The sequence below is a fragment of the Pinus tabuliformis genome, chromosome 1_2, assembly GCF_031772625.1.
Source record: "Pinus tabuliformis cultivar Carrire ecotype Pingquan chromosome 1_2, CPIR1, whole genome shotgun sequence".
NCBI lineage: Eukaryota > Viridiplantae > Streptophyta > Pinopsida > Pinales > Pinaceae > Pinus > Pinus tabuliformis.
The window spans coordinates 1,343,686,568-1,343,713,581 of NC_142298.1; the positions used below are offsets into that span (position 1 = coordinate 1,343,686,568).

The window sequence follows — 27,014 nt, forward strand, 5'->3', positions numbered from 1 at the left end:
ATGGAAGTTCAGAAGCAACAAGAGGGTAAGGATGTAAGGGTGGAAGTAAGGAACCAGCAACTACAAAGTGAAGGCAACCAACAGAAGATTAAAAGCAAATTTAAAGAAGAGACTATGTTAGCTGAAAAAATAGTAAAGGATTGTCATTCCATCATGATGATAGGCACGGTGGAGATAACTAGGGAAACTGTTGAGACAGTCAATAAACAAGAAGGACTAAACTCTCATCAAAGGATCAGTGAATGGGAGAAAGAATTGGAGGTACTAGAGAAATGGCTGCAAGCACCCATAGGGAAGAAAGAACCTGATGAAGATTACAAAGGATATGCAAGAGAGGAAGCGGAAAGTGTCCAGCAAAGAAATGAGTTGGACATAGAAATTGAATTGATGATGGATTTGATGAGAAAAGAGTCTCAAAGGGAGAAGACAATAGAAAGAAAGCAAAGAAGCAACAAGAAAAAGACAGCAACAGACTGTGAGAGCATAGCTAGTGGGGAAATGCAGCATAAAGTGTGGAGACCTGGAGAACAACAACAAACAATAGCAGCAACCAAGGACAAACTACATAACAAAGTATGGGATCCAGGAGGACACAAATAAGAAGCACATGATCAGGAGATCATGATTATTTTCAACCTTGAGAGTCTGATGTAGGAGCATTCAGCTCAATAATATTATTGTATCTTAGTAAACATAGGGGGTCTTGTGTTTTAAAGGCATTTGGTTCCCTAAGTGTTGAATTAATGTAATTATTAAGGTTTTGAGTGATTTTAATCAGAGAAGCTAGAATAGGGATTTAATTAAGTATAGTGAGGCATATTAGTAAATATTCTTGAATGTAGGAGAACATGAGAGAATCAAGATAGTTGAGAGATTGAGAGATTTCAGAATTAATTGTAAATCTTAGATTAGGAGCTAGTTCATGATTTTGTGGATTAGAGAAGATCCTTAGAGATAAGGAAGAGATTTCAGGATTTTGTTGAGAAGATTCTGGATCTAAACTAGGAATTGGTTGTAGAATCCTTTTGTATAAATGTAAGCCTAGTCAGGGGTTGGTTAGCTAGTTAGTTAAGAGTTAGAGTGTGAAGAGTTTGATTGTAAGCCTACGAGTAGATTGTGAAACAGAGGCCACTAGTATTGGAAATCAGACCTGAGAGAAGAAATTGTGTAAACACCTATTTATTAATACAAACAACTCGATTATGAGTGTATGTGCATGTATGGAGTAATTTAATTGTAACCTATGTGTGAACTAGAGTAAGTTCTATGTAACAGAAGTTGCATGTGCAGAATCAAAGGTGAAATGTAGAGAAGAGTAATAGAGAGGTGTTATGGTTTTGTACACATCGACAGTATAGGAGGAAGCCTTTAGTGTTACAGTGAAGGTGGAGGAGCATAAAGGCATGAGTGGAGCTAAGTTAAGGAGGAAGTTGTGATGTAGAAGAGCGAAGGACCAAAACCCTGAAGAAAGCCGAAACCACAGAATAACATTGAAGAACGACATAAAAACAAAGTCAAGAGAAGGACGAAGGAGTGAGGTACTGATGCTTAGTAGTCGTTGGATCTATAGATCAACAAATGAGGTTGAAGGTGATGGGCAACCAAGATTAAGTCATACCACATAAGTAAAAGAAATGAACGATGGAGATTCAATCCAAGTACTTATGGATGGTGAAAGGCAGGAATCAATCTGGACCGTCAAATCGATAGATCTAGTAGATCGACAGTGATTAGTAACCATAGTGGGGTTAGAGAGTATGGGAAGCCTTGATTGTAGTTGAAGGCCTGCAATTATTATTAGCTGTCGATTGCAAATTCGAATTCTTACTTCATAATCAACTACGGGGGTTGAGAACTTGATAATATGTGTGTTAGTTGAAGGGCAACAGACCGTAGGATTTGGTGGATTTCGTTATCCAATAGATATCAGGTTTTAAGTTAATCGGACTTTAACTTTAAGGGCAGACTTGAAAATTTATAGACCGAGGACTTATAATTCATATCGGCTCTGTAAGGTCGGGTTAAATGTCGTGCAAGTGGTCTATGCGATATCGTTGTGGATCGTCGAATCAAATGGGTTTTGATCTACAGTGCAAGATCATCGAGAAAATCTGTTGATCGGGGAAGATATTAATGTCGGATTAAAGCTAAGATCGACGATGGGGATTGAGCGATAAGACTTGGGCAGAGTGGACCCGAGAAGGTTATAGGTGCAGGTTTATGTTATTTGAAGTCTGGTTGTGTTATCGTATATCGCATGCAAGAGGCGATGGAGTCACAGGTTGGTGTGATGCGAGATTGCGACAACCGTTGATCTGGTGGACGAAATCAATGGTGGAAAAGGAAATCGCATATCGCAAGTCGGGAGTTCTAAATACATATTCTATTGAGTCCAATGAAACTCCGCGATTGCGATAAAGGATGAGCTGGCATGTAGAGTGGGGTTTGGCTAATATGCGTGGTTGAATAATTAACCACAATTATTATAAACGATGAAGGGTTGAGATATAAAGTTCCACAGCAAAGGATTAACTAAGGATCAGACTGGGGCTAGTTGTTGAATCGTTCCGCATGAGATTTAGTTAAGGGGCCTTAACCTTAATGTTTTGAGGGTTTGACCAGGCAGGTCTTTGAGATTCCTGGGATAGAAGAGATTATGCATTTTATATGCATACTGTGGGTATCACAGGTTTTTCCCGCGTCATCCTCACCACAAATTATTCATTCCATGATCCTAGCCACATATTTCTTTAATTGTACAAGTTTAAATTTCCCACTAAGTAATTTATTTTAAAATGTAAAAACTGTCATCTGTTCTACAAGTTAATTTATGATATCTGAATGTTTTTGATTAATTGTATTTTTAACTATTTTGAAATATAAAAGTGTTTTTTTTATTAATTGTTGTTTTTAACTATTTTTCTCTAAAATTAATCTTTGTAGATTCATCAGAATCCACCATTCATATTTACGCATTAATTCTAATTCTTGACATGGCATGATCCAGGTGGATATTGGTGGCCACCTACCAAGTCCACCTGGACCCCCACCATTTTTTCTCTCAGCATTTTCAGTTTCCTTAATTGTAGCACAACTTACTATTTTTAGCAGTTGTTCGGGTCTTGAACTTCCGGAGCCATTTTGAGGCCCTAAGTGATGTTTTTTGGGAAATTTGGGGGCAACATGGGTCCATGGACTGATGTTGCCCTTCCCAAAGTGGTAGTGCTTGGATAGATCTTTCTAACGAGCTATTGTACGCGTCAAATGGAGATCGTATGCCAAAGTTACAACCCCGGGAAGTTGATGTACCAATTTACCCAAACGGGGCCCACAGTTTGGAGTTTCATCTTCCAGGGTTAGGTTTTGGAATGCTAAGGATTTTCCATTGTTTCTCAATAATAAATAAGTCATCGAGCCTCATTGTAACATAGTTCAGAGGCATGTAGCCACCACATCTCTTCTCAGAGATAAGCTACCATTGCCCTAGCTGGTTTATTTCCATTACTGTTTGTAAGCATATTTCAATATTTTACATTAATGAAATGGAGTATTATTTCCACTGCATATCTGTGTTTATGGTTATCTCTATAATTTGTTGTGTTCCTGTTTAAGTCTGGATCAATGGTATCAGAGTGGTCTGTTTTTTTCTCTATTTTTCTTTGCATGTCCCCAACAAGGTTGGGATATAAGGAGTTAGGGCTTGAACTGGTCAAACATTTGCCAGACCAACCTCGCAAATCCTGACGGCCTCCCATGGTGAATGAGAAAAAAGATGAGGGGGCAGGAGATCCTATCAAAATCTTGCTCGAAGAAGCCCTCGAGCAACAACAGAATGCGATGATGGACAGCTTTGCCCAGATCCTTCAACGGCTACCTAGAAGCGACACATCGGCTTCCAGCAGCTACTCTGGAAATGCCACGCCCTTTAAGGTACAAGTTAACTTTGAAATCCCCATATTTGAGGGTCAGATAGATGCAGATGTCGTAGACAAATGGTTAAATATGCTATAGAGTTATTTTTCTGTTCATGAATTTTCGAGTTGGGAAAAGATTGTTTTCGCTCTTCTCAAAGCAACCCCCCATGTCAAGGACTGGTGGGAAACCTACTGCGAGCAGAAGGATGAAAATATCGACTCACTATTTTCAGCCGCACCCACTTGGAATTCATTCCGGGATGCCATCAAGGAGCAGTACTACCCTGTCGGAAGCTATGAGGATGAATACATAAAGTGGACCACACTGCGGCAAGGAAGGGACCAAGACGTGTCGGTGTTCACCAATATTTTCCAGACCCTTCGCACAAAGTTGGGTATCAAGGATACGGAGCAGCATTTGATACTCAAATACCACGGCTGCCTGCACAAATACATCTAGGAAGAAATAGAATTCCTGAACATCTCCTCGCTCGGCACAACATACCGATATGCTGTCACGGTTGAGCAGAAGTTTAAACAAAAGAAGCGAGACTTTGGATCTGTGAATCCAAAGCAAGGGAAAGGTACCCCTAAACCACATAACAAAGGACAAAGCCAAGGAGGGGAAGCCCAAGACAACGCGCTAAAGCTGCAAGCAAAGAATAGTGCCACAAAGCCGAAAAAGGACACGGGAAAATGGTGTGAGTTCCATAAGAGCTCCACTCGCAACACAAGTGAGTGTCGGGCCAAGCAATCACTGGTGGCTGAGCTAAAGGTTTCAGAATCAGATGCATGTTCCAACTCTGAGTCAGAATCTGACAAGGAGAATAACAAAGGGAAGTAGATCATTGATGCAGATCCCAACGCCACTGTTGCTACTGCTAAGATCCAGAAAAATGAACCCGAAGATCTAGAGGATGAGGAGCGTCTCTTCCACTCCTAGATGTGGGTAAAGGGCTCCCCGCTACAATTCATTGTCAATAGCAGGAGCCAAAAGAACCTCATTTTGGTAGAGGTCGTGAAGCGGTTGGGCTTACTGACCACAACACATCCACAACCATACACCATCGACTGGCTTCACAAAGGACAGGATCTTCGTGTGAGCCAGCAGTGTCGCCTTCCATACAACATCAAGCCCTTCACGGATGAGGTATTGTGTGACATTGCTCCCCTTGAAGTTTGTGATGTATTATTAGGACAACCATACTTGTGGAAGCGACATGCTGTGTATGAGTAAGGGCCCCGTGCTGTTATTATTACATTGGGAAATAAGTTGTACAGGATACCAGAGGTAGCACCGCCTACCGCCATCTCTTTGATTACTGCAAAACAATGCAGTAAGCTCATTTCCAAAACCAGGAAATTTGTTTTCCTGATGATACGCCCTCAAGGAAAGAAGAAGACGGTGGCCACGGCCTCCAGACAGGGCCCCTTTGCACGACAACTACAGATGAACAAGGTCATGGAGGAGTACGAGGACGTCTTCACCTCCCCTGCAGGGATTCCTCTGCACTGTCAAGTCAAGCACTCCATCGATCTGACCCCAGGTGCACTGCTACCCAATGGACCAATTTTTCAGCGCTCTATTCTGGAGAACGATGAAATCAAGAGGCAAATTAAGGAAATGCTATAGAAAGGTCACATCTGTCCGAGTTCATCACCTTGTGGGAGCCCAATCATGTTGGTACAAAAGAAGGATGGGACTTGGAGACTCTATATTGACTATCGGGAGCTGAACAAGATCACTATCCGTAATAGGTACCTGATCCCACGGATTGATGACCTCCTGGACCAATTAAAGGGGGCAAAATATTTCAGCAAGATCGATTTGAAGTCAGGATATCACCAGGTACCAATCGAACCCTTTGATGTGTGGAAGACTACCTTCAAAGCTAAGGAGGGCATTTTCGAATGGTTGGTTATGCCTTTCGGATTGACGAATGCTCCTGCAACCTTCATGAGGCTAATGGATGACATCTTGTGGCCATTCACCAACTCATTTGTAGTGGTATACTTGGATGACATTCTAATCTTTAGCCAGAGTTGGGAAGAGCACCTCCACCACATCCGACAAGTTCTCCAAACACTGTGGCAACACAAGCTATGTGCCAATTTAGAGAAATGCACTTTTGGCATGACCCAAGTTCAGTATCTGGGATACATTATTGATGAACAGGGGGTGCATGTGGATCCAACCAAGATCCAAGTCATTCGGGATTGGCCATCTCCAACCACTCTGACAGAGCTCCGCAGCTTTCTAGGTCTTGCTAACTTCTACCGCAGGTTCGTGTTGGGGTTTTCTCATATCACTTGGCCCTTGAGTCAAGTCACCAAGGGAGGAGCGAAAGAAAAATTCTTTTGGTCTAAATCTCAATAGAAGGCATTCATAGAGTTGAAAGATCACCTCTGCATGGCACCAGTGCTCGCATTACCAGATTTACAACAACCATTTGAGGTCGAGACAGATGCCTCTGACTATTCTATTGGGGCAATCCTTACTCAACACGAGCATCCAGTGGCATATCACAGTGAAACACTTTTAGACACACTCCGGAAGTATCCCACTTATGATAAAGAGATGTATTCCATTGTGCAGGCCCGCTGACAATGGAAGCATTACATTTTGGGGAAGGAAACGGTCATCCACACAGACCACCAACCCCTGCAGTCCATACAGACCTAAGGGAAATTGCAGAATGATCGCCATCAGAAGTGGTCTACATACCTACAACAGTTCCATTTGAATATCAATTATAAGAAGGGCAACACCAATAATGTTGCAGATTGCCTCAGTTGACCACTGATCATGGCGTTAACCACCGTGCTCAACTCTTGTGGGCACAAGACTTCTGATTGGCCACTTCTCTACAAAAGCGACCCAGAATTCGGCCACACATACCAGACACTCTTGGAGGGTCGGCATGTTCTAGATTTTCACCTCCAGGATGCCCTATTATGCCACCTGGGTCACCTTTGTGTTCCTTCAAGTGAGCGTGCCAAGATGATTTGGGAAGCACACTACAATCGGGCTGCTGGGCATTTCGGGGTTGAGAAAATGGTGGCAGTACTGCAAAAGTATTTCTATTGGCCGAATCTTCGACAGGATGTCAGGAAGTACATCAGATCATGTACTTCCTGTGCCATTTCCAAACCGACCATCAAGAAGCAAGGCCTCTATACCCCACTGCCTACCCCTAGTCGACCTTGGGAATCCATCTCCATGGATTACATGTCAAGCCTTCCTTCCACTAAGCATGGAAATGTCTGTGTTTTTGTGGTTATCGACAGGTTCTCGAAGATGGCCATTATGGCGGCCTGCAAGAAGAATATCACAACAGAAGCCATTGCTAAACTCTTCTTTGAATGAGTGTGGGTGCACTTTGGGATCCAACAGTCTATCATCTCAGATCGGGACAGTGGGTTGCTCAGTACATTTTGGTCCAGTCTCTGGTCAATGCTGGACACCAAACTCACTAAGTCCACAACCTTCCATCCTCAAACTGATGGCCAGACAAAGGTTGTCAATAGGATGATTGTACACATTCTGCGCATGTACAACTCAAAGCATCCACGCACATGGGACGAGAGCCTCCCCTATGTTCAGCATAGCTACAACCGAGCTCTTCACAGCTTGACTGGCCACAACCCTTTTCAGGTGGGCTTGGGATTCCAGCCACTATGCCCCATTGATGTGGCCATGCCACTTGCAGCTACTCACACAGATTCGGCTCATGTCTAGTCCGAAACAAACAAGGCAACCAGCTTCATTGAGCACATCCAACATATTCGCCAGCAGGTCCATGACATTCTGGAGAAATCAAATGCCAAGTACAAGCAGCGACATGATCAACATTGGGTGCCACACAAGTTTCAGGTGGGCGACAAACTCTGGTTGCATTTGCAAAAGGAACACCTTACTGGAGCCTATCGGAAACTGAGACCACTCTGATATGGTCCTTACACCATTACTAAGGCTATGGGAGACAATGCATTTGAGCTCAGCATTCCCCCATTCCTTGGCCTGCACCTAGTGTTCAATGTGGACCGCCTTCGGCCATACTTTCCACCATTGCTAGACACATCCGACATTGCAGAACAGCTCACACCCACATAATTAAATCCAGATTGCATGGAACAAGATGTAACTGATCGGATCATGAACACACAGATCAAGAACACTCGCCAACAGAATATCCAACTGTATCGAGTTGTCAAAGCAGGCCAAGGGAAAGTGGCTCACCAGGGACCAAGTTCAGCAAAAGTTTCCTCATCTCATGGAGGAACTCAACGCAATGGGGACCATTGCTTCCTAAGGGGGGAGGAATGATCCGGGTGGATATTGGTGGCCACCTACCAATTCCACCTGGACGCCCACCATTGTTTCTCTCAGCATTTTCAGTTTCCTTAATTGTAGCACAACTTACTATTTTTAGCAGTTTTTCGGGTCCTGAACCTCCGGAGTCGTTTTGAGACCCTAAATGACGTTTTTTGGGAAATCTGGGGGCAACATGGGTCCATGGACGGATGTTTCTCTTCCCAAAGTGGTAGTGCTCGGATAGATCTTTCTAACGAGCTATTGTTCACGTCAAATGGAGATTGTATGCCAAAGTTACGACCCCAGGAAGTTGATGTACCAATTTACCCAAACGGGGCCCACAATTTGGTGTTTCATCTTCTAGGGTTAGGTTTTGGAATGTTACGGGTTTTCCATTTTTTCTCAAAAATAACTAGGCCTTCGAGCCTCATTGTAACACAGTTCAAAGGCATGTAGCCACCACATCTCTTCTCAGAGATAAGCTACCATTACCCTAGGTGGTTTATTTCCATTACTGTTTGTAAGCATATTTCAGTATTTTACATTAATGAAATGGAGTATTATTTCCGCTGCATATATGTGTTTATGGTTATCTCTGTAATTTGTTGTGTTCCTATTTAAGTCCGGATCATGGCACTGAGACTATTTACTTTCGCAGTGAATCCATCCATCGTCCATATGATTATATGAAATATGCTCACAAAACTATGTATTTATTTAGATCAATTTCCTTCCTGAACTCTGTTAATGAAATGATTACTTTCGCATTGAATCCATCCATCATCCATATGATTCTATGAAATATGCTCACAAAACTATGTATTTATTCGGATCAATTTCCTTCCTGAACTCTGTTAATGAAATGATTCAAAACCTTTCTAATATGGGCTTGTTCGGTCTATTATTGTTTTTTTCGGAAGTGGAAATTAGCCCTATTATTATATTCAATCCAAACATGGACATACAAACAATAATATTTGGGTCACTAATTAATTGAAGTTTGTTGCCCATCCTAGTAAGTGGCACTACCCGTACCCAGATAGTTTAGAAAGGGGCCTTTGGAGGTGGGAACCCATATAATATTTAGATTACAATGGCACATAAGTCATATAGAGTAGAGTATAGTAGGTCATTAGTTCTTCAACAACCCAAATATATAGAGTCAGAGGAGGCCATCACCATATAGCCAGTCATTCCCTCAATTGAGCCATGGAACCAACCCTATAGCTATTGAACCCTTGAATTTGGAGGCTTTAGATGGTTACTGTATGGGTGGGCATCTCAAGTGAACAAGTGAACCTGAGAATGAGGATGAGGCCCCTATGAAGATAGGGGACTCCTGAGTGTACTAACAATCTTTCTCTTGTAATCACACTACATATGCTATTCAATTGTGTATATATATTTATAGATATATGTTCAGTGAATTTTATATACTCAATGATAATTTTTTTATACTTGATTTATTGCAGATAGATACACAGTAGGGCTAGTAGTAAAGGTACTTAAAATATATAAATGTGTGCATTGCTTGAATGAAGCGCTTCAGTGATGTTATTTGAAGATTTATCTCCTTCTCTGGTCCATCTGCTTCTGGAGCTGTGCCTAAAAGAAACCGGGCGAAATTCACAACGAGATAGGGTAACCATTCCTAAAAAATGAGATAGGGCAACCATTCCTAAAATAGAGATGGGCATCCTGCCCACTTCACCGGAATTGTCCTACCCACTTCACCTAAATTCCTTCGCGGAGAGCCAACAATTACTGAACCATACATTTATCTCAATGAATTCTCTGAACAGGTAACAACAATTACTGAACCATACATTTATCTCACCGAATCCTCTGAACAGGTAACAATAATTACTGAACCATACATTTATCTCACCAACTCCTCTGAAAATACATTTATCTCACAACAATTATTGAACCATACATTTATCTCACCGAGTCCTCTAAACAGGTAACAACAATTACTGAACCATACATTTATCTCACCGACTCCACTAAACAGGTTCTTACCAGAGCTCATCTAGGCTCCTCCTTATTTTAGCAACTGCCAGAAAATGGACAGATGGCTACCTCCTTATTTTAGCAACTGCCAGAAACCGAACATATGGCTGACATGCCAACAGCCGGTTACACCACACCCTATGCAGCACACCTGCACACCCTTTGGATTAGGATTAGGAAAATGGAATATATGTAAGTCAATATTAAATGTTTTTGAATTAATGCTAAAGCCACACTAGCATGAAATTGGGTTCAATTAAAATTGAGAACCTTCCAAACCTTTTATCCTATGTATCAAGAAAATCATACATTATAGCCGCTAATAAGACTTCCAAATTGTAACTTTAATAAAATTTTGTTTGCCAAAACATTTTATTAAAACATTAGCTAAAAGTTAAACACAACCATAAGTCAAATAAATTTAATAATGGTCAATGATGTATCGATGACTATAGTCCCTGCTTTGTCGTAAGCGGGGACTAATAATAGACTACGTTGATTATATCTAAAGCTAGAGAACAAGTAAAGGTTAAATAGTGAATTAGAAATGTAAGAGATGCAAAGAAGACTCCTATGTAAACCTAGACGCTAAGTAAGTAAAAATAATAGACCCGATGATTATGTTGATTAACTCAAAAGCTAGAGAACAAATGAAGATTAAATAGTAAATTAGAACAAATAAAATAAAGATTAAATGACATTTTTATATTTGTAAAATAAATCATAGGTTTTTTTTCACTATATTAAATTTTTGTTGAGGTTAGTTGCAATGTTGAATAGAAGAATGAATCATCTATTTAATGCTTTCATTAATATCATACAACTCTCAATTTAGCCAAATATCATTTAAAACCATTTTTATTTATGCAACTTTTCATTTAGCCAAATATCTTTTCAAACAATTTTTATTAAATCAAATCCTCAACTCTTTGGTTAAAATTTAAACAACCTAATACACATTTAAATTTGATAACTTAAATTTTAGAAAAACACATACCGTTAGGAAATTACATATCATTTTCATCTCATATGTTTTCGATTTAAGAAACTATCACTGGACCTAAACTTCATACCTACAATTCAAACTAGTATCATTCCTAGGTACCAGTCATTTCAGTGATTGTAGACTGGTATCGTTCATAGGTACTAGTCATTTCAATGATGTTTGATTTTGCCGATAAGTCACTTACGTAAATTTTATAATTCAATTTAAAAAAAACACATACCATTAGAAAATTACATATCATTTTCCTCATACGTTTTCGATTAAGAAACGATAACTGCACCTAAAATTCATAACTACCAGTTAGACTGGTATCGTTCATAAGTACCAGTCAGACAGGTATCGTTCATAGGTACCAGTCATTTTAGTGAATGTAGATTGTTATCATTCATAGGTACCAGTCATTTTGTAGACTGGTATCGTTCACAGGTACCAGTCATTTCAGCAATGGTATATTTCGCCGATAAGTCACTTAGGTAGGGCTTGATTCGCTGATTCCCGCAGACACATGGACATTTGAATCCATCGAGGCCATCCAGCGCTGACTTTGATTTGACGTGAGAATTTGTGTGTTGGGTGTATAAAGCTAAGTGGTGATGTAACTGTTGGTCAACTGATTCATATTTGCCCAACACATTTTCATCGACTTTATGGCTAATTACGCTATATTAACATCTAGCTTTAGGCAAGATTACAACATCAAAATCATTGAGAGAAAGGAGAAAATATGGGAGATCCTAGATTTGTATCTGGATCAACAGGCGTTCTTATTGATAGGGTGGTTCAAGTAATAAAAGGGCACATGAAGACTGCTCTTTGTTTCAAAAAAGAGTTGAGGGTTTTGGTAAATTTAGTGGAGGAGATTCAGCCTATAAACATAGAAATTCAACAATATGGAATAGTTATTCGGTAGTCTCAGAGTGATTTAGTTAACAAGATTGAACCCGTTACAGTCAACAACTGGCTTCAAACATTGAACAGTGCATAAATGTCAAGTTCCAACATATAATATGGTATCTTGATATTTGTTGAGCAAGAAGATCAGGAAGAGTATTGGAAGTCTGCAGAGTCATCTGGAAAGACTGCCTTTGATTGGATTCACTCATCAACTCTGTTTTGAACTGAAAAACATACAGTGACAGAGCCATGAAGCTGCTAAGAGCCAATCTTCAATTCCTTCAACAAGGAAGCCAAGCCTCGCAAGTTACCTGAAGCAGCCAATTCAAGAGGCGTGCATCGTGGGACAAGATGATATATTCGTAACCATTAAACGTCTGTTAAAAGATGATAAGAAAATCACAGCCTCTGTGACATCCAAAATAGGTGTTGTTGGTATGGGTGGATTCGGAAAAACTCTGCTCCTCAAGAGAGCCTTGAATGACAAGCAAGTGCAACGACACTTTGAGAAAGATTTGATTCTCTGGTTGAGTGTTTCCCAAAATTTGTCAAACATAAATCTCCGCAATAACCTTGGGAGATAGATAGACCTCCATATAAGTGAGGGCTTTGACGTGAGATGGAGCCAAGAAGATGTCAAGAGATGGATTTATCAAAAAACCAGCAATGGATTTAACCTTTGTTTTACTTGGTGAATGAGCCGCAGTCTCATGTGAATGTATTTTTATGATTTAGAATTCAATCCTAAGTTTTTATGTCGTCGTGAGTGAATACTATGTTTTTTAAGTCTCTGTATTGCTACGCGTATATCTAGCTGTGTGTAATTGAGATGCGTGAAATCAGCTTTGCGAAAATCACCCCTCTACCTCTCCACATAAAAAAAAAATAAAAAAAATCAACATGGTATCAGAATATGTTAAACTCTGTTAGTGCAAGAAAAAATGTTTTTACTAGTAGTTAAAATTGTTTTAAGGGCAGGTTGTTTTTAGCATATTTACCAACAAGTAGAAATTTTCAGAAATGGAAACATCAAGCACAAGCTTGATTAATCCTCAAATACCTTAGTTTAATGGAAAAAATTATGATTATTGGGTTAATACATTGAAGGCCATGTTTTCTTCTCAAGACATTTGGGATTTGGTGGAGAATGGTTTTCAAGAACCAGCAGATGTAGTAGCATACAATACCTTATCTCGAGTAGAAACAGATTTGTTAAGGGATAACAAGAAGAAGGATTCAAAAGCCCTGTTCTATATTTTCCAAGCAGTTCATGAAATTATTTTCCCAAGGGTTGCAGCAGCAATGAAGTCCAAGCAAGCATGGGACACGCTCCAGACAACCTGCCAAGGCATGCTAAAAGTCAAGACAACAAAACTGCAAATGTTGAGAAGAGACTTGGAAACACTTTGGATGAAAGAGTCTGAGAATGCAGACTCATTTTTCACACATGTAAGTGGGTTGGTTACTCAAATTAGAGCTCATGGTGAGACACTTGAAGAAAGAAGAATAGTTGAGAAGGTTTTGAGAAGTTTTCTAGCAAGGTTTGATGCCATTGTTGTGGCCATAGAAGAGACAAAGGATCTCTCACAGTTCTCAGTGGATCAGCTTAATGCATCACTGATTTCTTATGAACATAGACTGAATAGAGCAACAAGCTCCTCACTGGAGCATGCCTTCAAGACACAAGTATCATTTGGTCAAGGTCGAGACAGAGGAAGATCATATGCTAGACGAAGAGGAAGAAGCCCACACAGAGGTGGAAGAAGCAACCCTTCAAGCTCAAATGGAAGAGGAAACAATCAAAATCCAAGTCAAGGCCCAAGCCAAAATCAAGCACAAGGTCAAAGCTATGATAAATCTCAAGTTCAATGTCATCACTGTAAGCAGTATGGTCATTATGAAAATGAATGTAGAAAGAAGCAATATGACATTAGTAACAACCAAGTGTAAATTTCACAAAAGAAAATCAGAACCATGATAGCATGTTTTTAGCTTGTAATGTAGCACAAGAAAAACAAAGCGATATATGGTATCTAGAATAAGGGTGTAGCAACCACATGTCAAGAAACATAGAAATGTTTTCCAATCTAGATGAAAGTGTGAAACCTGAAGTGACATTAGGGACTGATAGCAAAGTCTCTGTCATGGGAAAAGGTAGAGTTAATATCCTAACAAAGAAGGGGGAGAAGAAGTACATCTCAGATGTTTACTTTGTCCCTGCTCTGAAGCATAACCTCATAAGCATTAGACAGCTCATGAAAAATGGCTACAATGTCTTCTTCAAAAATGATGTGTGCACAATTTTGGATAGGCCTCCAAGCAGACAGTTGATTGCAAAGGTTCAGATGACAAACAATAGAAAGTTTCCCCTAAAATTAAAATCAGATTTGCAGAAAGAAGGTGCACAAGCACAACTATCAATGAACTCACGAGATAATGGAAGAAAAGAGGCAGTTGTCACACAAGTAGACTTTCAAACAGAGGTAAAAGATGAAAATTAGTTACGGAATTTGAGATTTGGACATCTCAACTTTGGGGGTTTTAATTTGCTACATAGGAAAGGCATGGTGAAAGGACTACCACTCATAGAAAAACCAAACAACCTATGTGAAGGATGTATCTTGGGAAAGCAATATAGAGAGACATTTCTCGCAGGAAAGTCAGTAAGGCCAAAGGCACCTTTGGAGATTGTCCACCCAGATTTATGTGGACCAATGCAGATACCATCAATTGGTGGCAGCCACTACTTATTGATCTTCATAGATGACTACACAAGGAAGACATGGGTCTTTCTCCTAAAACAGAAAATTGAAGTGTTTGAGCGCTTTCACCAATACAAGGCTCTTGTTGAGAAGAAAAGCGGACACTACATCAAAGTCCTTAGGACTGACAGAGGTGGAGAATACATCTCAAATGATTTATTTCATTTTTGTAGGGAGCATGGAATTCAAAATCAATTTACAACAAGTTATACACCTCAGCAAAATGGTGTAGCAGAAAGAAATAATAGGACCATTATGGAAATGGAAAGGAGTATGTTGAAGACAAAGAATTTGCCAATGATTATTGGGCTGAAGCTGTCGCTTGTGCAGCATATATCTTGAACATATGTCTAGCCAAGAGCGTCCAGAACATAATTCCTGAAGAGGCATTGAGTGAAAGAAAGCATAGTGTCACTCACATGAGAGTTTTTGGATGTGTGGCGTATGCACATCTCCCGAATGAGTTGAGGAAGAATTTGGACAGCAAGGGGAACGTATATTTGTTGGATACAGTGATGAATCCAAGGCATACAAACTCTACAATCCATTAACCAAGAAGGTCATAATCAGCAGAGATGTGCAATTTATAGAAGAGGAAGCATGGGATGGAAGTTTAGAAAAGACAGTCAATGTCAAAGCATGTATACTACATGAGGACAAAGAGGAATTAACAGCAGCAAGTAATTCCTCAACAGTAACTTGTTCTACACCTATTCAAGTGCAACAAAGCAGGGAGAAAGCAACACCATCAACAAATAATAGGAAAATTTCGCACAGCCATGCAAGCGCTTCTCCAAGCACACCGCAAAGTGCAACACCAAGTGACATGTCAAGCCCATCTTCAGCAAGCACAAGAAGACCAAAATTCAGAAATTTAAATGAAATTTATGAGCAAGATGAAGTTGATAGTAGCATTGGTCTGAATTCCTTATTTTCCTTGTTTTGTCATGTAGATGAACTAATCCATTTTTAGGATGCAATCAAAGAATAAAAATGGGTTGCGGCAATGGATGAAGAAATAGAAGCAATAGAAAGGAATGACACATGGGATTTAGTGAACCTTCCGAAAGGAAAACATGTCATTGGAGTGAAGTGGGTCTATAAGACCAAAAGCAACATTGAGGGAAAGATTGAAAGGTAAAAAGCAAGGCTAGTCATCAAAGGATACAAGCAGCATCATGGCAGAGATTACGTGGAGACGTTCGCACCAGTCGCGAGGATGGAGACAGTGCGCGCAATTGTGGTGATTGCCACACAACATAAACAGAGAGTGTATCAAATGGATGTCAAATTACTGTTCTTAGATGGGGTGCTGAAAGAAGAAGTGTATGTTGCGCAACTGACTGGTTATGAGATAGAAGGCCAAGAAGACAAAGTGTATCAGTTGAGGAAACCTCTTTATGGGTTCAAGCAAGCACCACGCGCATGGTACAGCAGGATAGATGCCTACTTGTTGAACAATGGTTTTGACAAATGTGATGGTGAACCCACTCTCTACATCAAAGAGAGTGAAGGTAAGATTCTCATTGTCGTCTTATATGTAGATGATTTTATTTTTATAGGCAGTGATGATTTCCTCATCGCTGATTTCAAACAAGTCGTGAAGAGTGAATTTGAAATGACTGAATTGAGATTGTTAAGATATTTTTTGGGCATAGAAGTGAAGCAAATAGAAAATGGCATTTTTATATCTCAAGTGAAGTATGTGGCATACATTTTGGAGATGTTTAAAATGCAGAACAACAAGCCCGCACCAGGGTTGAAGTTGAGCAAAGAAGATTGTAGTAGCAATGTCAATCCGAAATTATACAAAAGCATGATAGGCAGCTTGATGTATTTGACCACCAATAGGTCGGATATAATGTATGTAGTAAGTTTGGGGTCGAGGTTTATGGAGACACCCAAGGAGACACATTGGCAAGCAGCAAAAAGGATTTTAGGATATGTCAATGGGACAAAACATTATGGCATTTCGTACACAGCAACAAGCGATTTCAGAATGGTTGGTTACACTAATAGTGATTGGGTTAGAAGTGTCGATCACAGAAAGAGCATGTAAGGATATGTTTTCCATTTGGGTTCTGGAGCCATTTCATGGGCCTCCAAGAAGAAGCCAATAGTGTCACTGTCAACAGCAGAAGCTGAATATGTGGTAGCAACAGCAACAACATGTCAGACAGTTTGGATGAGAAGGATGTTGAGGGATCTTTGTCGTGATCAAGAGGGAATGACAACCATTTTCTACAACAACACCTCAACAATTGCATTGTCAAATAATTATGCCTTTCACAAGAGGACCAAGCATATTGATGTTAAATATCATTTTATTAGAGAGTTGATTAACAATAATGAAATTGTGTTGCAACACTGCAGGTCACAGGAACAATTTGCTGATATCTTCACAAATCCATTGGCATGTGAAAGTTTTGTTTATCTCAGAAATTGCTTGGGAATTGTCAATGGTGGCAATTGTGATTAAGGGGGAGTGTTGGAAATAATAATCCTAACCACCACAATAAACAACCCGATAGAAGCCATACTTGTTAGAAATATTTTTGCAGGTTGTGTCTCTATTTGAAGATGGAAGGCCTGAAGCCAAAACAGAAATACCGCGCGAACCATTCTGCAACATAGCAAAGAATTTAAGGCATTTAATGTATTTTGGTAAATAGATATGGATAAGCATTCATTCTACGACTTTTTCCCACACTCCACAAACACCTGCACGATTACTATCCACACTCAATAACAACAACGTATTAATTATTTTCTCTGTTATGTATTAATGAAAAAAATTGTATGTTGAGATAAATATGTATGTAAAAAGAAATCATTTAGCAAACAAGAGAGAAAGAGAGCGAGAATCTCTGAGGAGAAAATGGTGGAGAAAATTTTTGTGGACGCGTGAAAAACAACAGTTACTGTTAAGTTATGGTATGTTCTATGCTTATAACAGTTTACTTCTTTTTCTTATTATATTCCACCGAATAGCAATCACATGTACATAAAGTAAAGTGTAGATAGAACATTAAACGATCGACAGAAAACAAGCCAAGACAAGAGACACAAGATGTGGCGAATAGCCAGGGACAAACCCCACAATGTGTGGGGAAACCCTTTGATCAAATATTCTTTTATCTTCAATAATTCAACAGAGAGAAATAGTACAATAAATCTGATTCATATCAGCAGTAGCAAACCCTAGATCAGTAGCATCAGCATTAGCGGCTTCATTATCAAACTAGGGCAGACCATATCTCACAAACCGACAGTCGGATTGACTTCATTCCACCACCAAAAGTTTCAGCTTCCAGAGGAGGTTGAGATGAACCTACAACACAGTTCAGATGAGGAGATCTTCTAGGCCATGCAAGTCAATCTTTACTTCTGCAGTTGCAGCTTCAGTTTCAGCAGTTTTCGGCTTCAAACTAGGGCAATCGATATCTTGCAAACCGTTCGTCGGATTGACTTCATTCCACCACCAAAAGTTGCGGCTTTCAAAGGAGGTTCAGATGAACCTACAACGCAGTTCAGATGAGGAGATCTTCCAGGCCATGCAAGTCAATCTTTACTTCTGCAGTTGTAGCTTCAAATTCAACAGCTTCCGGCTTCACATGTGTGAGAGAGAAAGACCCATTTCAGCGCAGTAGAGAAGAGACTCATATCTGCGCAGTAGAGAGAGAGAGATGTGATGAGATGAGTGAGTCTAAATGAGGAAAAGTCCTCTTATATTTATACACAACGTTGGTGGGTGAATAGATGCGACTATTGGGCTTCTAAGCCTACATGAGTTGTAGGTCGGCTTGATAATAATTCCATAATCAAAATAAATTAATATCTCCATGAATACTTATCGGAATTGGATGATATTTATATCAATCCTACACCTCTCAACAAGAGGAATCTAATAAAAATATTATTAGCCATGAATAAGATGACCCACATGAAGTTTTGCCCTGGTTTCCAATTTTAACACTCCCTCTCAACCATGGAGAACTTCATCTGCAATCTATCTATCGGTCGTTACTATTCATCCATCAAGTGAACTGCCTTGTACAACCTGACCCTTGCCCTACTCTGCTCTATTTTTCCTGTTTTGCTTTGTCTTGTTCTGCCCTGCACTGATCTGTACTATTTTGTTCTGTTCTGCTCTGCTCTTGCATTGTTCTGTTCTACTCTGCTTTTGTCCGAATTATGAAGAAGAAGAAATGATCGAGGATGTATCATACTGACTCAAAGTCAGTCTCAGAGTATGTACCACTCGTCCCAGACCAGTCTCAACCAACCCAAAGTCAGCATCATAGTGAGTACAACTCCAATGGTCCCAGATCAATATCATCCTCCCCCGACTCAAAGTCAATCTCAGAGTATGTACCACTGATCCCAGACCAGCCTCAACCGACCCGAAGTCAGAATCATAGTATTGTACAACTCCTACCACTGGTCCCAAACCAGTATGATTGATCCCAGATCAATGGAGGTCATCCTAGCGTAGGGAGTACGGTAGTTACAACGATGCATCCATCGGTACTACTATGGTCCCTAACTTCATTTCCCTACTCATTGATCAGATGAGAGGTACTTCCCATGAGTCCCTGACTGCATGGGTAGGATGCCTCGACAGGAGAACTAATCAATCTTGTCCTCACAGGAGAACACATCAATCCTGCTACAATTGCCATGGAGAACACATCAATCCAGGCCTCACAGGAGAACACATCAATCCTGCTACAATTGCCATGGAGAACACATCAATCCAGGCCGCCATAGAGAACACACCAATCCAGGCCTCACAGGAGAACACATCAATCCTGCTACAATCGCCATGGAGAACACATCAATCCAGGCCTCATAGGAGAACTAATCATTCTGCTACACAGGAGAGCAAATCATCCTGTTCCACAAGAGAGCGAATCATCTTGTCCCACAAGAGAGCGAATCATCTTGTTCCAGTGTGCACCACCAGGGGAGGGTGAGTCACCCTGTGGTCGTATGTTGCTCCAGTAATAACCACAGTCCCTCAGAGCTCCCAGAGCTCAGTGTATGAAACATGCAGGACCCTTGTACAAGGGTTTCTTACCGACTCCAAGTCGTTTGGGAAAATCACAGATTAGATCTTTCCATGGGGCTTTGACAAGGTGTATCAACCTGTACATCATCTTAATGCGATGGAGCCTCCTTTCTCATCAACTTACCATATCCAAGATGATGTCTATCTGCTGGAGCAATTGACGAATACGGGATTCCTCAATAATCGAATCCCACCTCTGGTTGTTACAAAGAATCACAGTGGTATCCAATGTAAATCCAAACAGCTCACTGAAGAGCTTTCGCAACCAGACTGCCTCACACGAGGTTATGCTAGCAACAATATATCCTGCTTCGGCAGTGCTCAAAGCCACCGACTTCTGCTTCCTGCTCATCCAGGATATCGAAGCAGATCCCAAGGTGAAACAATACCCGAAAGTGCTCTTACGGTCCACCACATTGCCTGCCCAATCAACATCAGTATATCCAAGTAGTCTCACATCTCCGGCAGTGTACCTTAATCCATGAGAGATTGTGTCCTGAAGACATCTCAGAAGATTCCCGGCATCAATCCAGTGAGGCTCAACCAAATATGAGCTCACAATGCTAACTGAAAAACATATGTTCAGACGGAGGTTCACCAAGAACATCAATGCGAATGAGTTTTTGAAACTCAGAGGCATTTCCCAAGTCTGGTCCGACATCACTACCATATAACTTCTAAAAGTTAAGATCCTCGAGGTAGTCACAGGCTTGCAGTCCATCATACCAAATCTTTCCAATATCTTTACCACATATTTCCCTTGAGTTAGGAAAATTTCCCTTGGCTTCTGCCATACTTCAAGTCCTAGGAAGTAGTGCATTAGTCCTAGGTCTTTCATTTCAAATTCAGAGGCCAGCTCCCTCTTACATTTGTGAATGAGAGGGTCTGCACCTGTTAGAAAAAGGTCATCCACATACAATAGCAGTATGAGAGGCTTGTCATCTTCAACCTTAAAGTAAAGGTTAGGATCGGCTTCACTCCTAGTGAATCCCAGCTTCATCAAGTAGCTATTGATCCTCTCATACCATGCTTGGGGTGCTTGCTTCAGCCCATAGAGAGCTTTCTTCAACCTGCATACATGAGATTTTCGATCATAAATCTCAAATCCTTCGGGTTTCTCCACGTAGACCACTTCTTTGATCGAGCCATGCAAGAACACAGTCTTGACATCCATTTGATGTAGGTTCCATTCTTGTGAAGCGGCAAGGGCTATGATTGAGCAGATGGTCGTATATCTCGCAACAGGTGAAAATATCTCATCATAGTCTATACCTTCCTTTTGGGAGAAACCTCGAGCAACAAAATGAGCCTTATACTTTTCCGTGCTTCCATCTGCTTCATGCTTTATCATGTAAAGCCATTTTGAAGTAACAATTGTCTTGTCCAGGGTCTGGGAACTACTTCCCAGACATCATTCTCCATAATAGACTCATATTCTACGGTCATAGCATCCTTCCATACTTGATGCTTGACGGAATTTGAGAATGACGAAGACTCATTTTGTATGATCGTGCTCATGATGGTCAGGTATCCTTGATACCTATTAAGTTTCTTACTTTGACAGAAGGTTCCTCAGGGTGCAGCATGTCCTTTAGCATCATCAAGTATCCCCCTAAGCCATGAAGGCCTCTTCCTAGAAGAGGAAGGCTCATGTGGATTAGAATCTATCAGATCCATGGGTTCTTCTACATCAGGCATTGATTCATCATCCTTTTCTTTCGGTTCCCTGGTGATGGCTTCTTGAGAGCTCCTCAAAGTCGAAAGATTGTTCACCTTGCGGTGAACTTTTCTTTAGGAGTCTTGGAACCCAATGTTTGATGAGGGCATCAATTTTGTACATATACGACGGTGATTGTAGTTTCAGCCCATAGAAACATCAAAAGTCTTTGATCATGTAGCATGGCCCAGACAGCTTCCATCATCGTGCGGTTCTTCCTTCCCACCACACCATTATGCTCAGGAGTATGTGGTGTAGTAGTCTCCCTCTTAATGCCAACCTCAGGTATGCCTGAGTGAACCAATTGTAATATATCGGAGGTCTTGCTTTGGCTTGAGGGGAATGGTCCCCTTTTGAGCTTTCCTTTGGCACATCTCGGACATACACCTTCTTTCTCTGCTTGGAATTCGGGCATCCTTGTTACCATCTGTCTTACATCGGGTAGAGCTTTGTAATGAAGGTGGGCAAACCTCCGATGCCAAAGTTTGGACTAAAGAGATGTGTCATAAGACATGACACCTAGTAGACTTCCATCGACCTGATATAATGAATCAACACTAAACCCAAGATTAAAGGCATCTTTAACATTATTTTTCCATATACATACCTTGCCATCGCTGAAGGTTACCTTGTAGCCTTTGTCTTCCGTTCCCGAGATGGACACTAGGTTTTTTTTGAGGTCAGGTGCATTTAATACATCCTGGAATTTCTGGCCTTCTTGAATGCTTGTCCTCTTCCTTGATTCCCAACTCTCCTCTTACCTTTGCTGTTGAATTTGTCATTCCTTTGATTGCCATCAGAGGGATTTTGATCATCATCCTAGAGTGAGTCCTTTCTATCAGAGCACTCCCTTGCATAGTGACTTGATTTATCGCAAATGTAACATCATCATTTTCTTCTAGCCTTAGGTCCAGCATTTCCTTTTGATTTAGTCCCGGAATTATTTCTTTTCTTTGCATGAAAAGAAAAGGCAGCAGGAGGACCTTTAGGCATGGGCATTTCTTACACTTCTTCCCTTGTTTCTTCTTGAATGCATCTAGCCATTAATTCCTCGAAACCAGGAATTACATTATAGTTTAGAAGAGTAGTCCTGAACACATACCATTCAGATAGTAATCCTTCAAGAGTTGTGAGTGCCATTTCTCTGTCAGTAATAGTTTCCCCAATAGATAGGAGATCGTTCTTGATCTTGGTGATTCTTAAGAAGTATGCTTGCATACTTTCATCTTTACCCTTCTTGATTTCCCTCAGCTTATTTCTAAGAAACAAAACTTGATTTGCATCATTAACTTTAAATAAACTCACCAGTCTGTCGTAGATTTCCTTGGAGGTGTCTAGATCAGAGATGTAGGCCACCAAGTGCTTGTCGATAGAGTCCCGGATGATCTTCTTTGTTTTGACTTCTCCATTTTTCCATTTGTTCCAGGCAGCAACAGATGCATTTGATGAAGGCTCAATAATATTGCCTCTTACATGGTCCAGCACTCCTTGATCTTCAAGGGTTAGATCGATAGACATCTTTCATCCGTGATAGTCAGCTTTCTCACGGAGCTTGTCTTCGGCAGGAAAGAGTGTTGAGGACCCCATAGTTCTTATAGGATAGCCTTGCCAATCTTCTCTTCAATGATTGCTCTTGCTCTTGCTCGGGCTTTGTCTTCACCTCAGCTCTGATACCATGTTAAGTTATGGTATGTTCTATGCTTATAACAGTTTACTTCTTTTTCTTATTATATTCCACCGAATAGCAATCACATGTACATAAAGTAAAGTGCAGATAGAACATTAAACGATCAACATAAAACAAGCCAAGACAAGAGACACAAGATGTGGCGGCTAGCCAGGGACAAACCCCACAATGTGTGGGGAAACCCTTTGATCAAATCTTCTTTTATCTTCAATAATTCAACAGAGAGAAATAGTACAATAAATCTGATTCATATCAGCAGTAGCAAACCCTAGATCAGTAGCATCAGCATTAGTGGCTTCATTATCAAACTAGGGCAGACCATATCTCACAAACCAACAGTCGGATTGACGTCATTCCACCACCAAAAGTTTCAGCTTCCAGAGGAGGTTGAGATGAACCTACAGCGCAGTTTAGATGAGGATATCTTCCAGGCCACACAAGTCAATCTTTACTTCTACAGTTGCAGCTTCAGTTTCAGTAGTTTCCGTCTTCAAACTAGGGCAGTGGATATCTTGCAAACCGTTCGTTGAATTGGATTCATTCCACCACCAAAAGTTGTGGCTTTCAAAGGAGGTTCAGATGAACCTACAACACAATTCAGATGAGGATCTTCCAGGCCACGCAAGTCAATCTTTACTTCTGCAGTTGTAGCTTCAAATTCAACAGCTTCCGGCTTCACATGTGTGAGAGAGAAAGACCCATTTCAGCGCAGTAGAGAAGAGACTCATATCTCCGCAGTAGAGAGAGAGAGAGATGTGATGAGATGAGTGAGTCTAAATGAGGAAAAGTCCTCTTATATTTATACACAACGTTGGTGGGTGAATAGATGCGACTGTTGGGCTTCTGAGCCTACATGAGTTGTAGGTCGGCTTGATAATAATTCCATAATCAAAATAAATTCATATCTCCATGAATACTTATCGGAATTGGATGATTTTTATATCAATCCTACACCTCTCGACGAGAGGAATCCAATAAAAATATTATTAACCATGAATAATATGACCCACATGAAGTTTTGCCCTGGTTGCCAATTTTAACAGTTACTTTGTTTCATTGTGTATTATTCCGCGTAAGTGTAAATCACTGTAAAACCTTTGTTTTACTTGGTGAATGAGCCGCAGTCTCATGTGAATGTATTTTCATGATTTAGAATTCAATCCTAAGTGTTTATTATGTTTCTCAAAACTTACTCTGTTCTATTATTTATTTATTTATTTATTTATTTTATTATTTTTTTTCTCCATGAGTGAATACTAGGTTTTTTAAGTCTCTGTATAGCTGCGTGAAATCTAGTTGCGTGAAATTGAGCTGCGTGAAATTAGCATCACAAAAGTCACCCCTCTGCCTCTCCCCGTAATTTTTTTCAACAAGATGGATTTATCAAAAAACTATCAACAGGAGGTTCTTGTTATTTTTAGATGATATTTGGAACGACAATGAAAATATGTTGGAGATGTTGGGCGAACCGGACGATCAAATGAATGACAGCTCCAAGATCATTGTATTGACAAGAGGTCAAAGAGTCCTTTCAAAAATGAGAGTGGGTACCCAAATTGGCATGGACATTTTGTCTACAGGTGAGAGCTAGAGCCTCTTCTGCTTTCATGTGTTTGTAGGTAATCAACACACTCCACATGTTATAATCGAAAAGATAGCCTGGGATGTTTGTGGGGAGTGTGATTGGCTGTCGCTTGCTCTCAAAGTAATAGGAGCAGCCATGGCGGGCATCACTACACCATCAGATTGGAAGCTGACTCTGGAGAAGTTGAAAAATGTGGATAAAGTGGACCCTCATGTAGAGAAGAAACTCTACAATCGGTTGAGATTGACTTATGACACGTTGTGAACCTCGCAATATTTACCTTTGCAGCTCTGCTTTCTCTACTTTGGTGCCTTCAAAGAGGACGAGGAAATGTATGTGAAGGATGTGATAAAGTTGTGGATAGGAGAGGGCCTTCTTCCCACGGAATATGGTAAAGATCCATTAGAAGTTGGAAGGGCTTACGGTAACTTTATAGTGGATCGATGTCTGATCGAAGCTAGTAGTAAGGATGTTGATGGATAGGTGGTGATCTTCTATGTGCATAATGTTTTACATCATCTAGTGTTGCAAATTACCAAGAAGGAAGAGAATTGTTGTTTCAGAGTGAGGAAAGGTTTGGTGGAGTACCCATTGAAACATTGCACCCGTAAAACCAGAATTTCTCTGAGGCCCAACAGTTTTAGGTCAATACCTAATGGATACTGAGGTCAGGGTCTGTGGGCAATGTTACTCTCAGATAAAATATCCCTGGAATATGTTTCGTCAAGAGTGGTCACGACTCTCACCTCTCTTAGACTTCTTGATTTGGGAGGGACATCCATGAAATGTTTGCCTCATAACTTTGGAGCATTGTAGCATCTGGTCTTCCTTCATTTAGAAAACTTGCCAATAGTAAAGCTTCCAAATTCAAAAACATGTTTGAAGAAGCTCGAGATACTAGATCTGTCTGAATGCTACCAGTTAAGTGAGTTGCCTTATGAGTTAGGTAAGATGACAAGTTTGATATATCTAGATTTGAGTTTCTGTCAACAGTTGAAGTGCATGCCTTGTGGGATCTTTGCGTTGACATCGCTACAGTATCTGAAAGTGGAAAGATGCTGGAAAACCTCGCCGCAAGCAACACCACCACAGATAAAAATTCTACGTGATCCGATGGGATGTCGTGCTTGTGCTCACTTCCAGGATCTGCACCGTCTGAAGCACCTTAAATGGCTGGCGCTAGAGTTCTCGAAGGAGCCAATTACAGATGGCGTAGTGGAAGACATGACAGAGATGAGGACTATCATCCTGAGGATGTCACATATGAAGCAATTACCATAGGACATGAGAGGTATGGTAAAGCTAAGCAGTCTCTTTGTGGAGTCCAACATTTTGGGTAAGATCCCATCATGGATATGTGGTTTCCAACTGCTAAATTTTCTAATACTAAGAGATTGTCCCCAACTGGAGGAGATCCCTATAGGGTTGGAGAAGCTTGAATGGATTAGGAGGCTAGATATAGTTAAATCCTTGTCTTTAAAAAAGTTACCCGATGCCTTTGGAGAGGCGAGTGCCTTTCCACACCTAGAAAGTTTCTGGTTGGAGGAAACTGATGTGGTTGACAGTTTTCCTCCGATAAGGGATGGGGATTTTCCTCTGTTGAAGAATTTGGGCTTAGTATTTTTCTCCAACATCAGGACCATTTCTCAAGGGCTCGAAAATTTATAGAATCTGAGGGAATTGCTTGTGTATGGCAGTCCTTTAATACTCAAATCTATTGAGGAACAAGGTGGTGAAGCATGGTTTTCAATTCGAGCAATGGAAGGAGAAAAGCACATAGAGATACTGAGGAAGTTGATTTATGAGCACCGCCATAAAGATGGAATGGGTTGCTCAAGCATATGCAAATGGGTTTTCCCATCAAAACCATGGTCATGGTGTTGCCCCTCATGGTACTACCCATAATTCTTTTAATGTGAGATGCCCTATGGTAATTTTCATTCAATTGATTATCTTCAATAGTTTTGATTTGCCACTCATTCCAATTTCACACATATGGAATCACTTGAGTTCCAAGACCATGACTAACACTTCAAATTTTCTTTTATGC

At 40.5% G+C, this 27,014-nt stretch overlaps 1 pseudogene; it reads left to right on the forward strand.

Annotated features, from left to right (window-relative positions):
* LOC149211196 (disease resistance RPP8-like protein 3) lies at positions 1 to 26,869 on the forward strand (annotated as a pseudogene).
* Positions 26,870 to 27,014: the final 145 nt, after the last annotated feature.